This window comes from Triturus cristatus, chromosome 2_1 (genome assembly GCF_964204655.1).
Source record: "Triturus cristatus chromosome 2_1, aTriCri1.1, whole genome shotgun sequence".
Taxonomy (NCBI): domain Eukaryota; kingdom Metazoa; phylum Chordata; class Amphibia; order Caudata; family Salamandridae; genus Triturus; species Triturus cristatus.
In genome coordinates this window covers 989565544-989583939 of record NC_140581.1, presented here as the reverse complement: position 1 = coordinate 989583939, position 18396 = coordinate 989565544, and the positions used below count along the sequence as shown (strand labels likewise).

Here is an 18396-nt window from a genome sequence, read left to right as displayed (position 1 = left end):
CAGTAGTTTGGTGTTGGACATGGAGTAAAACAAAGGTTTTGCAGCTTGAAGGGTTTCTGAATTTGCATGCTATCATTTGTTTTGCCACCTAGTTGTTGGGCCTATATTCTGTGTCCCATACCCCTGTTGTCAGCCATTTGGTCGATGTCTATTCACCCCTATGCTGTCAGACGCATGCCCAACAAATCCACTTGCGTGGTCTGTCTTCATATACATTTTCCCCCTTTTGGTCATCTCTCATCTTGGGAGTTAATTACACTCCCTGCCATACAGCGGTCAGGCCCTTTCTTTATTAACACCTTTTCTACAGGGAGGTGAAGGTTGCATGTGAATTTTGAAAGTTTTCAAGCTTAAAGTAGTGTTGTAAATGTTTGCTGATAGACATGATGTATTTTACACTCGTGAGTCATGGATTTGTGATCTCTTTTTACCGGAGTAGTTTTAGTGAGTATGTGGGAAAAAAATTGCTTTTTGTCCCAATTTTATTAAATTTGTCACCAGTTTATTTTCAAAGTATTCCATATTTTTCTATAACAGTTTGAAAACATTGGCACTGATTGCATATGCTATGAAATATGTTTTTTCTTGTTAAAAGTGAAGTGCTAATTGGTAAATATAGGTTTTCAGAGTTTGCAAGTCAGCCACGTCTTTTTAGGTCTCGCGTGGCATTGCAGGGCAGAGCCCTGCTCCGCCTCCACGGGAGATTTTGCAAGAGGACTTTCAGAAGAGGGCTTTAAGTCCCGCCTCATTTCCATTTGGCCGGCGTCACCATTTATGCTAAACGGTGGCCTGCCATTGGAAATGAGGGTTTTCTGTTCACGCCCTTTTTCTCCGAGACGGACTGGCTCACCTGCTTTGCTGATGTCGCAAAGCAGTTTCTTATCATTATGGGGCCAAACACATGGCCCCATAAAGATAAGAGATCCCCCCCCCATGCTCCTGCGCGGTCCTCTTTCACTCCCCCCCCCCCCCCCCCCCCCCCCCCCCATGTCAATCGTCCCATTCTTCTGCTACATCAGTCTTTTCTCTTGCCCACCACTTTGTAAATATATGTACTTTATTCGCTCATGCAGTCACACAATGGAGAAACAAACCAGGTTATGACGCTTTTGCCCTTTCCTCCTCTGCTGCCTGAACCTGTCCCTCAAGTATCACTCGCCATCTGTCAATCCCTCAGCAGATCCCCACTCACTTTTCTGATATTACTCCTTTCTTCCTTTTCATCCTTACTTTCAAATGCCCCCTTGCTGTTATCTCCCCCCGCGGACGCATGCGCACCTCACGTGACTCTGGAAGGGGCCACGGGTCTGTTTACTCCCATGAATGGCAACCAGTAGTTCCCGTTAGCAGAGGCATGAGGCTGTGCCAGGGGCTGCCGCACGAGATGGGGGCTATTCCGGCATCGGGGCTAGCCACAAACTAACACCCTCTGTCCGCGAGGCGCAGCACCTCCTCCCCAGGTAGGACTGAGTTTACTGAGGGCACGCATTGGCCCTTTAAGGATAGTGCATTGTGGGTCATGAAGTCTTCCAATCTGAGGCAAGGTGTTTTGTTTGCACTTTTCTGTTGATGAGGCTTAAATGCCAGCTGGTATTGGACTGAGCTGCGTTTTGACAGCCCCCTCTTTTTTCACCTTATTGTTAAGTGCTTCTCTTCGTTAAAATCAAACTCGTTTTGTAATGTTTAAAACTAGCAGGAGGTTTTGCAGAGAACTTCGAGCCTGGGATTTCCTGCTGTCGCGCGCTGACGGGGGGAACAGAGCGCTTGGAATGGCCCTGTGGTGTCCTGAGTGCTGATAGATCAGTCTTGGTGCAGCAAAAAGTACATTTGGTGTAAGATGCTTTGAAATAACTGACATACCCAAAGCTGAAACGCAATGAAGAGCACACGTTTGTAAAAGTGAAAAAAATGTAGACTTTAGTAGGCATTACTTGTCTGAACTTAATATATACAGACATGTCTGAGCCTCATGTTCCTTGCTCTTGGACATTGTTGTCCCCACAGTTCCTAGTTGATGGTAATCCCAAATATCCTCCTCGGACTAGGATAACTCCGAACAGCCTCCTCCACAATGCAGTCTTTCAAGTAATAGAAAAAAATTGAAACTTATTTGAGTCCACAAATATTTAACAAGCATTTGCAATGTAATAGGGCTCGCTTTCACGTGAGTTTGAGCTATTGACATTGCAATTAACAATGCCTTTTATTTTTGTTTTGGTTTTAAAAACCTAAATAAAAGGCATTGTCATATACAATGCCAATAGCTTAAACTTGCGTAAATGCGAGACCTATTGCATTGCAAATGCTTATTATTTGAAGTTAATGGTGTTTTGAGAATGTTGGGTTTGGTTTAAATGTTCTAAATCTATTTTAAACTATTCTAAATGCATTACACAACTTTATGCCAGTTTTTTTTAAAGTCTTTAACTTTTATATTTGTTTTAACTGAATTTCTCGCAGTATGAAACTATGCCACCAGCGCTCCACAGCTCCTTGCCGTTTCTGCGAAGCCTGCAGCACATTGGCAGGTAGGTTGATGCCAAAATGAAAATAAAGAACTTAACACACTGTTTGCAGGATTGTCATTTCTGACATTTGCCGTTTTGGCCTCCCTTCCAGGTCTATTACCAGTCTTAAATGTTTTTACAAGAATCCAAAACGCCCTGGCAAGGTCATTATTCAGAATGAAACAATCTGACAAATTAACTGGCTGCCACCGAGCGTTCCATTTATAAAATCCTGCATGGTGTATAACCTCTTCCATGGCATACTCCCATATTTCCCTCTAATAAATTAAAAAAGATACTCACATGCTCAATCTCAGGACGCACCAACAAAGCCATCTTTGAGGTACCCAATTATCACTACACAAAATGGGGTGATGGAGCCTTCAGGACTAAAGGAGCCGTATTATGCAACTCTGTTTAGCAATCGAATTACAGGCTATATTGCAGTTCTGGAAAGCTGACTGCTCCCTAATAGCCACCGCAGATCCTTTTTAAGCACTCTTTAGCGCCAAGAGACTCGTGAAAGATTTCGTTTACAGAAATCCAAATACAAGTTAATATGTTTGCAGAAGTCGAAGCCTCACAGTTCACAATCTTCTAATCACCCACCTGAAACACCAAAGTTTAGATTATTTCTCCATACTGCTCACTTCTGCAACCCACTTTTATTTGCAGGGTGTTCAATTTCTTGAAAGGGAACTTCTGACTTCAACAAATTTTAAAGACTTAAAATTCCTCTAACACTTAATGCTGCTTGTCTTCCAGCATGGTCTAATTAGTTCCTTTCTTGTAACTTGATTGCATTGTAAAATACACCTTTCCTCCTTCATCCTACACAGCTCGCTTGAAAATCAGCATCCAATCTATTTCTGCCCATACAAAAATGTTCTGTGCTATACATTCATAGCCATGCTGTTAGACATTTGCCATCTTAACATTGATGATCTCATTCACCATGCTTACAGTACTTCTGACCCTTTACCTTGAAACCATCCATGGCACAATACAGGACACCATAGACACCTGTGCCCTCTCATAGTGGGTGATATAGACTACAAAACAAGCTATATTTTGTATTTTATTATAGCTCTTATGTAGTGCTTCATAGCCATAGAGAGACCAAGAAGCACATCAATTTTCAGTGTGTTCCTGGTGTCTTTGAATGAAAACCATGCTGGATGGAGTTGGGCTTACATGGCAAATTGCTGTTCAAAGGTGCTTTTAATATGAAGAGGCAAATGTCTTTAGAAGTGGTCTCTCGTAAAGTTCATAACTATAAGGTAAACATGTGGCTACTTAAAAACCACTTTAGTCCACGTTTCATGCGGTACACTAAGATAGCCAATTGTAGGCTATTGCTAGCAACCAGGATATGTATCGTGCAGGAGTCCTCCGAAGCGAGCGGCACTAGTGTATGTAAGATTAGTCAATCGGATTCATCCTAGAGTCTTATTCATCCAAGAAGCTGTCTTGTGGTTCCTTTGGTACTTTTTGGAAAAATCACAGTACACCTGCTAATTCAAGGGTGCTCGCCTTGCCTCTGGTTTAATTTCCTCATTATGTGGCGGAGGGCACACTCCTATTCTATGGTCGCTTAGCATTTTAAACATATAATGTGCAACCTGACTTTAAAATTACATTGTAAGGCTGAAGACTTAGCTGTCCCTGTCAACAAGGTTTCACAATCTATGCTGCGGAGTATCTACTCTTAGGTCAAGCAATATTGGAGGGTGGCAGGAGGTTCAAACAAATACAAGCCACAAACCCATCTACAAAACCCAAACGGGCAGTTACACATTGTTGGCCTCTGAATACATTTTTCCAGTTTTCTCCACTCTGTTGAATCTTATAATTAACATCCTCGAAATAAAGTGAGGCTCAGTTCATTGAGTAAATGTGAGCCACATGGAATCAACTTGAACTCTGAAAAGAATCAGCCAGTTAGCAAAGGGTGGTACTTGTTGATTAATCTTTGGTACGCTTTGGGGATTGGAGGGGGGAGCGGTGATCAGTATTTCTCCAGGAATCCATGGAGCCTGTCTTCAGTGGCAGTTTTCCTTCCTAGCCCTGGAAGAGTAAAATTTAGATTCGAGGCATGTGGGCTGCTGAATTCATATCTGTGCATAGATCGCCGCCTAGTGTTGGGTCCGGATGTTTGCACGTTGTTGTCCTGGAAGAGTCTTCGAAGTATCCTTGGATAGGTGACTCCTCCCCTGGACTACAGTGCGCATGGGCATCCTCTCCATCCTCAGATTGTTTTTTTCCGCCATTGGGTTCGGATGTGCTATCTTAGCTCAAGTTAGGAAAATTTTTGGTTGAGGCCAAAAGGCCTTTAGTTCGCGTCGGTACTGTTTATCGATCGGGTTTCGATAGCATTTTGTTAGTTTACTAACTTTCAGCACCGACTTCTTTCGCATTTACCTGTCCATCGACTACTTCGACGATGGAATCCAGGACGCCATTCAAACGGTGTCCGGTATGCAATGCGAAGTACCCACACATCGACGTCCATCCGGTGTGCAACAAATGCCTTTCGCCGGACCACGACGAATCGACATGCATGGCCTGTGCCCGGTTCCGTTCCAAGAAGACTCTAAGGAACCGAAGAGCGGCGAGACTCGAGGCGCGGCACGCGGCACCGGCCCCAACAGACATCTTCGACGAGGCCGACGTCGAAGAATTAGAAGTCATACCCTCCAGTCCCGTTTCCGAACACGACCCCGGATCGGACGAGGGCGACGAGTCACTCTTCCACAGAGGTGAAGACTACACCGAGGTAGGAGACGACGAGGAGGCCTTAGGGGCCGAAGAGAGTAGCTCCAATGATAAACAAGGCCTACCTGTTCAAACCGAAGAAACACCAGCGCCACAGCCTTTGGCTCCGGTCGAGGGATCGCCTTCGGGCCTTACCCGAGACCCATCCCGTAGTTCTTCGGGCCCGGCCTCGGACGTTCAGCGGCAGCCATTGCTGCATAAGCCAGCTGGTTTCCCTACCACAAAACCGAAACCGAAAGCTGCTCCTGTTCATACGAAACCGAAACTGAAAGTGGCGCTGGTCGGATCGAGGCCTTCCACGCCTTCGACGCCAGCGCAACGCGTCGGCACCGACCGCACCAAGAGGGACTTCGGTGCCGAACTGGAATCGGGCGACAAACGGAAAAAGGCCATCGGCACCGAGAAACCTACTCGGCTACCGACGCCAACGGCACCGAGGGCAATACCGCCTGCTTCGCCTCGCGTCGCTCCCTCGACGACGCCGATGCCTCACGTATCGAGGACGTCGACGGTGACCTCTACACCTCGACTCGAGGACCCGCCGGCACCGAAAAAATCCACGCCCGGCTCTAAGAACCTGCCCGGTGCCAAAGCCTCAAAGACGCCCCAAGTGCGGCCTGCTGCGACTCAAAGCAACAAAACCACGGCGGCCCTCAAAGACCCGTCGGGTTCCGGCCCGATCGGAGCTCCAGCACCCTCTACGGGGCCAGCCAACATTACCTTCGGCTTGCCTCCGTCAACAATCCCGAAGATGTTCCAACTCAGGACACGGGTTACCCAGACTCCGGTTCCACCGGACGAGACGTCTCCGTCACGTGTCATCGACGCCGACACTGGCAGGATGATTCTCCACGACCGAAGAATAACTTCGGAACCGCCATTGGACCCTTTCAGGATCCCACTAAAAAGGAAGCTGCCTGTGGAATCAGAACCTCTCCTTTATGAACCGTTCCATTCCTCCTACCAGGATCCACACCGGTTCTCCCCCACACGCTCCGACGCGGATGCATTGGAGGACTACATGGATGACCAAGCACCCTACCATGTAGACACAGACCCTGATGACCAGCAGGACCCTGATCAAACTTGGGGCGACCCTGCAGACCCCAGTGCACCTCTCGATACACAGGACCCACAACTCTATGGGGCAAAAACATCTCCCACGGAGGATACTGCGGCGTTCAACGCTCTAATTGAACGTGCTGCAAATAACCATGGGGTACAGCTTCACTCAGATACCATCGAGGATGACTTTCTAATGGACACTTTTGCATCCTCAGAAAGACATGTAAAGACTCTGCCAATGCTGAAGGGGGTCCTCAAACCAGCTAAGGACATTTTCAAGGAACCCACCAGGGCACGAGTGATAAACCCCAGGATTGATAAAAAATACAGATCAGCACCTGGGGATCCTACTTACATCAAAGGACAATTACCACTCGACTCCATCGTCGTAGCGAATGCTCGCAAGAGGGCACACTCGCAAACGACAGGTGACGCTCCTCCCCCGGACAAAGAGTCCAAGGTGCTAGAGACCTCCGGCAAGCGAGTTGCCGCCCAGGCTGCCAACATATGGCGCATAGCCAACACACAAGCGCTCCTCGCTCGCTACGATAGAGCGCACTATGACACATTGGAGCAACTACTCCAACATCTCCCTGACCAGTTCAAAGAAGGTGCAGAAATTCTTATCAGAGAGGGACAGCTACTCACAAATGCGTCCATCAAATGTGCACTAGATGCTGCAGACACGGCTGCCAGGGCCATAAACACAAGCGTCATGCTGCGACGACATGCCTGGCTACGAATCTCAGGATTCAAGCCTGAGGTACAAAACAACATACTGAACCAGCCCGTCAACCCGACTATTTATTCGGCCCAGAGGTTGACACCACCCTCAAAGATAAAAAAGGACACGGACACTGCAAAGTCCATGGGCGCCCTCCAAACTCAGTCCTTTCGGAGCGGCTCCTTTCGTCGCCCCGGAAACAAGGGGGCAGGTAGAGGACAGGGGTCACAACAAACGTATAACAAAGGCAATACACAGACCACCTACGATAAAAACACCCGAGGTGGATATCGTGGCTCCAGTACAAAGGGCAGAGGACGTGGCTACGGCAACACCAGGTCCTCCCCCAAGAACAAGCAGTGACGCCCTCTCCCTTCCCCCCGACCACATAACACCTGTCGGGGGAAGACTACAAAGGTTCCTGTCCACGTGTAACTCCATCACCACGGACAGGTGGGTCAAAGATATTGTAAAATACGGTTACTGTCTGGAGTTAACCTCCACTCCACCCACAATACCACCAAGAAACCGTCCTATGTCCTCAGAGCACTTAACGCTCTTACAGCAAGAGGTACAAAGTATGCTTCTAAAAGGCGCTATAGAGGTCGTCCCCATCCACGAGCAGGGTACGGGGGTTTACTCCCTCTACTTTTTAATTCCAAAGAAGGACGGGTCGCTCAGGCCTATATTAGACCTGAGACCCCTGAACCAGTACATTCTTTCAGAGCACTTTCACATGCTCACCCTACAGCAAGTCCTTCCGCTTCTCAAGCAGGGAGACTTCCTAGCCTCACTGGACCTCAAGGATGCGTACTTTCACATACCCATCCACCCCTCACACAAAAAATACCTCAGGTTCACTGTTCAGGGGCAGCACTATCAGTTCAAAGTCCTTCCCTTCGGCGTGACAACAGCGCCCAGGGTTTTCACGAAGTGCCTAGCTACGGTGGCAGCACATTTACGGAGGCAGCATATACACGTCTACCCCTACCTAGACGACTGGCTCGTTCAAGCGAAGTCAGCACAGCAATGTGCAAGCCACATGTCCCGCACCATTCACCTTCACAGTCTGGGATTCTCACTAAATTACCCAAAGTCACATCTCCAGCCCGCACACGTACAACAGTACCTAGGTGCGACTATAGACACTCTGGCGGCCACAGCTCAGCCAAATTTAGTGAGGATCAACAGCATACAACTGCTGATCTCCAAGTTCAAACCCAATCACTCGCTTCCGGCACGAGTGTTTATGCAGTTGATAGGCATGATGGCCTCCTGCATCTTCATAGTCCCGCACGCGAGGTTACATATGCGCCCACTTCAGGAGTGCCTAGCACGTCAGTGGAATCAGGCTCAAGGACAGTTGAAAGACCTAGTGTTGGTGAGCGGTCGGGCATACAACTCTCTGCATTGGTGGAATCCACAAAACCTTTGCAAGGGCCGACCGTTCCAAGAGCCTGTTCCGCAAATAGTACTGACAGCGGACGCGTCTCTCCAGGGATGGGGAGCTCATGTACTCCACTACACAGTGCAGGGACTATGGACGACACAACAGAAAAAGATGCACATCAACCTTCTGGAACTGATGGCAATCTTCCTGGCCATGAAGGCATTCAAAGTACATCTGTGCAGCAAAGTCGTGTTGATCCGGACGGACAACATGACTGCCATGTACTACATACAGAAGCAGGGAGGAACACACTCTCCACAGTTGTCTCATCTGGCTCAGAGCATGTGGAAGTGGGCCATTCAGAGGAACATCTTCCTCATGGCGGAACACCTCCCTGGCAAGGACAACCAGATGGCGGATCTGCTCAGCAGACACAGCCACCAGATGCACGAGTGGGAGTTACACCCATCAGTACTCCAACCGTACTTCCAGCAGTGGGGTCATCCAGAGATAGACCTATTCGCGACAAGCGAAAACGCAAAATGCCAAAGCTTCGCCGCCAGATTCCCACATCCGCAGTCGCAGGGCAATGCGATATGGATGAACTGGTCCGGCAGATTTGCGTACGCTTTTCCCCCAGCGCCGCTGATACCGCTGGTGGCTCGCAAACTACGACAACACTCCCTGACACTCGTCCTAGTTGCTCCCACGTGGGCACGCCAGCCGTGGTACACCACCTTCCTCGAACTTTCCGTGGTGCCGCATCAAAGGCTGCGGATCAAACCCGCGCATTTGACGCAGAACCATGGAGAGGTTCAGCACCCAGATCCGCAACAGCTGAACCTGGCGATCTGGCTCCTGAAGTCCTAGAGTTTGGCTATCTCAACCTGCCACCTGACTGTATGGACATCATCAAGGAGGCCAGGAGACCCACTACCAGGGCTTGCTATGCAGCCAAATGGAAAAGGTTCGTCATTTATTGCGGTAATAATGACATCAACCCGCTGGACGCATCCATCCACAACATCATCTGTTGCCTCTTCCACCTATACCGATGCAATCTGGCGTACACCTCTATACGTGTCCATTTGACCGCAATATCAGCCTATCTGCAAACCAGGCAGCACCTCTCTATTCAGAGTGCCTGCCATCAAAGCATTCTTGGAAGGGATCAAACGAGTCATTCCACCTAGTCACCCACCGGCTCCAATGTGGAACCTCAACTTGGTCCTCACACGCCTGATGGGTCCACCCTTTGAACCTCTACACTCATGCGAGATTCAATTCCTTACCTGGAAAGTGGCCTTCCTAGTAGCGATCACTTCCCTAAGAAGAGTTAGTGAACTCCAGGCACTAACCGTTCAAGAGCCATTTATTCAGGTTCACGCCAACAGGGTCGTACTACGTACCAACCCCAAATTCATGCCCAAGGTAATATCGCAGTTCCACATGAATCAGACTATTGAACTGCCCGTTTTCTTCCAAAACCCACAAACTGTTGCAGAAAGGGCACTACATACACTAGATGTACGGAGGGCTCTCATGTACTACATCGACAGGACTAAACCCTTCAGGAAGACAAAACAACTGTTCGTTGCCTTTGCCCCGCACCACAAAGGTAACGCCATCTCCAAAGCAGGGATAGCCAGATGGATAGTTAAGTGTATTCAAATCTGTTATCAAAAGGCAAAACGCACATTAACTATTCCACCACGAGCCCACTCAACACGTAAGTTGGGGGCTTCCATGGCCTTCCTAGGAAATATTCCCCTGCATGATATATGCAGAGCAGCCACATGGTCCACTACACACACATTTACAAAACACTATTGTGTAGATGTGCAGTCAAAACAGCAGGCAGCTGTAGGACAGGCTGTTCTCAAGACACTTTTTCAGACCGCTGCAGCTGGCACGGGTAGCCGCCGCTAATAGAGGGCACTGCTATGTATTCTATGCACAGATATGAATTCAGCAGCCCACATGCCTCGAACTGAATATGCTACTTACCAGTATGCATCTGTTCTTGGCATGTAGGGCTGCTGACATTCATATCGCCCTCCCTCCTCCCCGGCGCCTGTCGCAGCTGCAGCTCTCAGAATTACTGCAAGCATGGTCATCACTTTCTGTATCTACTCCATCACTGCCACAATGGCGAAAAACAATCTGAGGATGGAGAGGATGCCCATGCGCACTGTAGTCCAGGGGAGGAGTCACCTATCCAAGGATACTTCGAAGACTCTTCCAGGACAACAACGTGCAAACATCCGGACCCAACACTAGGCGGCGATCTATGCACAGATATGAATGTCAGCAGCCCTACATGCCAAGAACAGATGCATACTGGTAAGTAGCATATTCACTCATTAGCAAATTTGTTTCCTCGTTGTTGGTTTCTGAATTCTATTAGCAAAATACATATGATTTATGTTTACTAGCATGCTTTGTTGCAGGAATACTGTCTCAGTTCTGTCTGATTTATTTTTTTAAGTGGGTGGGGGAATTAGCCTATTCTTTTCGTACTACTTGATGTCCCTGGATCATGATTTAGATTTTGAAGCATTCATCTGTTTCTTTTGAAGAAGTTGGCAAGTTTATGCCCTTTTTCAGCTTGTTTTTTGTATGCTTTCCATTGTTACTCATCTGTTATGAGTAGTAGTTTGGTATTGTGCATAAAGTAAAACAAAAATGGTAAGTTGCTGGTAGCTCTCCCTCTTTGTCTTTTTCTGTATTTATATGCTATTCATTTATTCCACCATCTACTTGCTGGTCCCAGAATTCCCCCCTCCCTCTTTTGTGTAGTCTATCATTGGTTGGCTATGTCTGTTACCCCTTTTATGTCAGACACGGCCACTAAGTCCTCACCATCTGGAATACCTTATTCCTTTTTGGTGACCTTTCGTATCTTCAGACTTAATTACTCAACATGCTATGCAACTTTAGGCCCCTTGTTTGTTGTTCACTCGTTTTCTATGGGGAGGTGAGTCGCGCATAAATCTTGAAAGTTTTCATGCGCAAAACTTCTACAGGTAAGCTAATCTTTTAGTTTTGCAGCACTAATCTTTCTGGATTCACTTGCTATGCATTGATTATAAAGTTGTATTTCCAACTCCCACTAGAATATTCTACCCCACATGACCGTCTCCTAGCCTGTATGTCCACCCAGTAGTCTTGTAATTGTGGACTAATAACCAGCTGGGTGATATGCAGAGTTAATTTATATATATTGTGAAGATGAGGGTTATTAGTTGGCTAGGATGTGGATTAAAACTGGAAAGTTTAACTTGTTTATATGGATCCAGAAAAGACGCACAGGCCCAATTTCCAAACTAGAATAGACAAGTGCTTCACACAATTTGTAGTTGGCCAGCATTTTGGATATTTTTTGTCCACTTGATTTGAGCTAGTAATCACTTCAGTATTATGTGTTTTTTACAGAATATTTCGAGATGCAGAATCTGATCTCAAAGCTGAGAAGCACTTCAATTCATAATCTCTTTTCTGGAGATTAGAGGTGTGCTTATTTTAATGTTGGTAAGTTCAAATGGTGGTTACATATTGTTGGTCCCTGTAGTTTATTTGGTGGTGTCTGTCGCTCTGTTTTATTGTATAGTTGACAGTCATCTAAATGGAATGAAGCTATTGTTCATGGTGTGAATGAGCCACATGAAATCGACTTGAATGCTGAAAAGAATCAACCAGTTAACCTAGAGTTATACTTGGTAACAGTGTGCTTTAGGTCGGAAGCCTGGGTCATTATTAGTCCAGGAATCCATGGGGCCTGTCCTTTGTGGCAGTTTTCCTTCCTAGTCCTGGAAGAGCAAATTTTGCTTATTAGTAAATTGGCTTCCATTTTCTTGGTCACTGAATTCTATGAGCAAGATACTCATGATTATTTATTCTTGGTAAAATGCATGTTATCGGTGTACGGTCTCACTATCATCCTTCTAACTATGCTTTTTATTATGTTAGGCTTTATATTTTTCTTTTGGAAGGATAAGTTTATTTTTCTTTCCACAGTACTTGAGACATCCCTGGATCATGGTTTGGATGTGGAAGCATTCATCTGTTTCTTTGCATGACGTTTACAGGTTTGTGCCTTTGCTCATTTTCAGCTGTTTTTTGTGTACGCTTAGTATTTCACTTCAATGATGAGCAGTAGTTTGGTATTGGATATGGATAAAAACAAAAGGTTAACTTAGTAGTTTTGGAGCTTGAAGGCTATCTGAATTTTCATGCTAATCATTTGTTCTGACACGTAGTGGTTTGCCTGTATTTAGTGTCTAATCCCATCCCACCCTACCTCCACACTACCCATACCCCTGTTGTCAGCTATTTGGTAGATGTCTATTCCCCCTCTGATGTCCAATGCATGCCCAAGAAGTCCACTTGCATGGCCAGTCTTCATATCATTTCCCCCCTCCCCCTCCCTTTGATTATCACTTATTTACTCTACCTGCTATACAGCTGTCGGGCCCTCTCTTTATTAACATTTCTACAGAGGTGAAGGTTGCATGTGAATTGAGTTTTCAAGCTTAAAGCTTCTACAGGTATGGTGACCTTTTCGTTCTTGCAGTGGTTCCTGCTCCATTCACATTCTATGCATTGGTTATAGAGAATTATCTTTTATGGCACCTGGTGACGAGAGCAAGGAGGTAAAAAGCATAGAGCTGGCGGACCGCACAGGAAACCCTTCTTGACAACCAACGCCGAATTCTCTCCTGAGGTGGAGAATGAAAGACTGACTCAAGGCCAAAATGGTGACACTTATGCAGCACAAGGAGTTTGAGGCCCTGAAGGCATTCTGCACTACCACAAAGCTGAGTTGTGTGAACTGGGCAGCGACCTACCAGACATCAAGTTGTCCTTGATGTGGGAACTGCATGAAGTGGAGCTGAAAGACTTCTTCAAATATGAGGAGGACGAGCCCATCGTGATGGAGAGGCAGGGAAGGGTTGACAAATGGCAGTATCTCAACAGTGAATACCCCCTTGGTGGTGTAGGAAGCTACCCATTGAGGTTCTTTCCATGTACAATGGACTAAGAGGGCAGCTGTCGCGTATGTGGTCCAATTTGAGGAAGAGATTAAGCTAGCTTGCTTTCTCCTGGAGACCTTGATGCCATTACAGAATGCAAACCTGTACCTAATCTTGCTCCCCATGATACTGCACCAGGGTAAGGAACCTTTGAAGGCACAGGTCCCACCCAGTGCAGAATCCCCTCAAAGAAATGTATGAACATTCCAATGGAGACTCTATATTCATCAAACAAAACCTGCATGCAGGTTCCATCACAATGACTACTGCCAGGAAGAGGAGTAATGCCCTCATGTCAACCAGGCCACCACCAGAGAAAGTCGCCAGTAGGTAGTTGTAGTTAGAACCTAGTTTCCATAGGAAAAGTGTTTATTCTTTTCCCAAATCTTCGCAAAATGTTTAAAACTTGTGGCCTGCTCTGGTCAGCTTGTATATAGACTGGGCCTCGTAGATGGAAAGGGAGGCAGCAATGCAATGGAGAATTGCGAACTCCAATGACCTCTTCAACTGGTGTGGCCAACAGCAATGGGAAGATATTGAAGGGCTCATACTGCACCTTCCAGAGGAGTTTGAAAAGAATGGGAAGTCTGTCATCCAGGAACATCGCCATGTCCTTCAAATCTACTTGGCAGACTAATGTGTATTTACTGTGGGGTGGGGGGCACCTTATTCGTGCCTGAGGTGCAGGCATCCATCCTAAACAACCTTGTGGGAGCAGGAACTCTTAATTTGTGAGAAGAGGTCAAGTAACTTGTCAAAAAGCAAGTCAGAGACCTCTTTGCCCCCCATATCCAAGGGAGATATAGTGGAGTCTACAAGGTATACTACCTAGTACCAAAACAAGACTTGATATTGACCTCAATTCTCAACTTCTGGTATCTAAAGTTCATTCAAATGCAACACTTCAACATGATAGTGCCACAAATTAAAGGAAAGGAACACCCTAACCCATCCACCTACGTATAACAATGAACCAGAGGTACAAGAAGTACCAGAGGTACAAGAAGTACTTCAGATTAGTCTTGGACTAAATACACTACCAGTTCAGAGTTCTACCCTTTGGCATAAAATCTGCAGTGTTCACGAAGGCCTACTGGTAGTGGCAGCACACCTGAGAAGACTGCAGAATCAAGTCTACCCATACCTGGACAATTAGCTGATAATGGCAAACTTTCAACAAGAAATGCCACAGTCACCACGCACTACAATGCCTGGGGTTCACCATAAACCATGAAAAATTGCCACCACTCTGCAACAGGAGAATGTGTTCCTAGGGGCAACACTGGACTCAAGATCAGCACAGGCATACCCAGTAACCAAGAGGGCAATAGCAGAACAAACTTGTATCAGAAGGGGAAGCCTCTGACAGTGAGCACTGTGGTGAAATTGATGACCTCATGCAGCCCCCTTATACCGCATGCGGGACTGCGCATGTGACCCATACAGGAATGGCTCCGAAATTGATGGTCACAAGCCACAGGTAAATTAGCGTATCTAACGATTGTCCAGGAAAGGTTCAGAAGGAAATAAAATGGTGGAACCCAACAAATATGAGCATGGGGAGACCTTTCAAAATTCCTACTCACATAATGGACACATCCCGCAAGGGCTGGGGAGCACACATGGACAAGCTGATTGCCTGAGACATCTGGAGCCCTAGGGACACCATGAAGTTGTTGTGAGCCACTCTCCTAAACTCGAGGCGGTTTCGATGATGAGTGACAATATTCCCCAAATCCCAGTGAGAACTAACGAGGTAGCAATGAAGTATACACTGCACCCCAGAAAGTTCAGTTCTGAAGGGGGTGGGATAAAGGAGGTCTTCAATGATTCAGGTTGACATGGGTCCGATACTAATGGGTTCAAGTTAGTTTCACCAGATACTTGGACTGCTCAGGAGTATTATGCTCTGTAATTGAAACATACCTGGATATGAGTCAATTCAGGACAATACTGTCCGGTTCAAAATCAACGTGCCAACTAGTGCTTAACGCACAACAACTTTGTCTAAAGGGTATCTATGTGTATTACACTGGGTTTGATTACACAGGGAAACTGGTATTGAATTAACACAACCTTAGTCAATATAATCTGCAGGAATTGTCAAAGTTGGTGCTCTGAATAAACGTTCAGCCTGACTCTTATGATTCTGCAAGTCTTAATAATTACCAATGTCCCAAAGTTAGTTTTGTATATTGTGGCTATTACAGGAAATGTGTCTTTCCTGTTTATTTCAATACAATCTGGGTCAAGTGTTCAGAAATATGCTTTCCCGTGAAATAAATGGTAAAGCGATGCTTGAATTAGAAATTCTTTGCGCATATAATATGGCTCAAGTTTACCTTCGTATTGTGGTCGCCTGCTTGGTGCACAATTCAAGAATTTGTCAGATTCTTGTGATCCGAATTTGTCTTGTGCTTCCTTTTCAGAAAATGCGGTTATCTGCAGATGGCGGCACAACGGAAGCGATGAGATCTGAATCCAAAGGGCTGGAGACATTGGAAGAATGCCACCGTGAATCCAGGGGCCAGGGGATTGCTGACGGCTGCTAGCGCAATGGAGTAAGGACGTCAATCATAGTCTCCAGTTGTAAAAATCACGCTGTGCCCTGGATTGCCGGATTCATTCAGCCAACTTTTGCCACAAATACGGATCTGAATATGTTCCATGGTTGGTTTGGGCACCACCGCCATGGTCTATATCTACTGAATAACAGGAATTGTCCTTAGCTGGCCCTTGCCAGGTTACAGGCATTGGTGTAACCAGGTTTTGGGCTCCAATTGAGCGTTGCAAGAGTGAGGGTCACTTCACCTGTCCCCTTGTCCTGAGGAAGATCTGCATAGCTGATGTATTAAAGTCCCTCTTTTGCCGAAAAGCCAGAGCGAAACGACGCTACCCCCTACCGCACCTGGACCAATTTCCCCTCCCCCCCCCCCCCCCCCCCCCCCCCCCCATTACCCAGGTTTACAGCCTTAAGAAAACTCTCCTTACAAATTCAAATGAATAATTTGCATGTGGCCAGGTTGCATTAAACTGTTTATCAGTTTTGTACAGTCTTGTAAATATATGCTCTTTACTTTTCTACACACTTTGAGCTCTCTTGACTCCTGTATATACACTTGAGCACTCCTTACACGTTCCCTAGAACATTTTCCTACCTTCTTGACCCTTTAATGATTGTTCCTTTAAATGACTAAATAAATATATTGTAATAATACTTAGTGTTTTTTTTCTGCACATTTATTTACACGATTTACAGATGTTTGGGAGCTGATTAATGTAAGCTCAAATAAGTTAATTCTGTTTATCTAACTCTTCCTTGAATAATTGGTCCAGGACCATTTTTTCTTTATAATAACAGATACCCAGGTCCAGGGACCTTTTGGGAATACCCCATTGTTTATAATGGCATGGTTTGAAATTGAGCACATTGATTTATTACGTTAATTTTGGCTGTTTGCACATGTCCATGTGCAAACACTGTTCCATGGATGCATCCTCGTGGCGATTAGCATATTATGCTACTCTATTGTCTGCAGTCTGCAGTCGTGTGCAGAAGTTCTACTTCGCACCTACCACTGCCACCAGGCTTATGGGTATAAACCTATAGTGATAAAACAGTGGTCTGCCTCGAGTTTAAGACTGGGTAACCCCCTAAATGTTGAGAACCTGAGGTAATGATAGGTTTACACGAACAGTGGTTCACAACTAAAATCTTTTGAAGTTTCACCATGTTTTTTTATAGGCAATTAGTGTACACCAGGTCAAAGACCAGTAATTCTATAGCAAATGAATGTATTGCACAAAATATCTTTGGATTATATACTCTGTAATAAACTAACTAGTGCTTATGCTTTTCTGTGAAGGGCAGGTGTGCAGTGAGGTGTGATAAAAGGAGTAGAAAACAGTGCATCACTATGAAAGACAGGATTCCGGTCTTGAATGATTTTAACAATATAAAAGGTGTCTATAGAAGTGTAGTTGTCAGTGACGTTTTGACCCCGTTATTCTGAGGGTCTGAGCAGGAGCGCTTAAATGTAAAAGTATTTCAGGCTTGCCTGTTGTGGGTTGTTAGGCGAGACAAATTTTGATATTAACTGACACGCCATGTAGACTTCAAACTATAATAATGTATTCCTTTTTTTCTTGCAGATTGTTACAACCTGTGAGCACCTATAAACCCAACTGCCGCCTTTGGAGGGGAACAGTTTGAAAATAAACTAAGAAGAATACATCTAGTGTAGATGGCATAAAATCTAAATAATGGGTTCCTCTTGTATGACTGAGCTCTTTTCATGGCAGTTGATGCAGACCTACTTTCCAGATTCTCTTGTTGGTTCAGTTTATACTATCCTCTATCAACATCTCCCTCTGCTGAATTCACGTTCCCCTCCTTTCTGTAATGCCGCCATCTTTCTGTTCACCTTCCCTTGACCCTTTTCTGGAAACACTATTATTCATAACCTCCTTCCTCGCTTACACATGTGTACTTTATTTCTGCCATACGATACATCTGCAATGTGTATGTACAACCTATAAATAACTAATAAATTTTTGTTTTTTAAAAATAAGTGCATTTTCAGTTTTTCAAGCCATGACTGATTAATTACCTGAAAGCAAGACCTTTGTTTCCCATTCTGCTTTGTTTGCAGGTTCCTCCAGTTGGTGCAGGAGTCTTGCCTGCCTCATTCGGAGGGTTTCCCCATTCTCCTAGGGTACCTCGACCCTCTTTCTCTATACTCTGCAGCTAAATGTGTAAGTCTGACTTGTGAGCTTTCGCTTACACTTTCTGGCTGTCCTTGCCCCACCCTTTATGCGAAGGCACTCATCTGGTAAACTTGGATTAATAAGTCCACACTTTAATATCTGCAAGTGAGATTTTCTTTGGAATGCATTGAACAT

The 18396-nt window shown here is 45.7% G+C and overlaps 1 long non-coding RNA gene and 2 other non-coding genes across 3 annotated transcripts in view; all 3 read left to right on the top strand.

Annotated features, from left to right (window-relative positions):
- LOC146866177 (uncharacterized) overlaps nucleotides 1-18065 on the top strand; it is a 50144-nt gene extending 32079 nt beyond the window's left edge. Inside the window, exons 6-10 of the long non-coding RNA XR_014970629.1 lie at nucleotides 2461-2528; nucleotides 11897-11992; nucleotides 12479-12549; nucleotides 15924-16055; nucleotides 17647-18065. This is a non-coding gene — a long non-coding RNA (uncharacterized LOC146866177). The remainder of the gene's footprint in view (nucleotides 1-2460; nucleotides 2529-11896; nucleotides 11993-12478; nucleotides 12550-15923; nucleotides 16056-17646) is intronic.
- On the top strand, nucleotides 4525-4629 carry LOC146866179 (small nucleolar RNA SNORA24). The gene has a single exon (XR_014977654.1). It is a non-coding gene; the product is annotated as a small nucleolar RNA SNORA24 (small nucleolar RNA).
- Nucleotides 12221-12344, top strand: LOC146866178 (small nucleolar RNA SNORA24). The gene has a single exon (XR_014977652.1). It is a non-coding gene; the product is annotated as a small nucleolar RNA SNORA24 (small nucleolar RNA).
- Nucleotides 18066-18396: the final 331 nt, after the last annotated feature.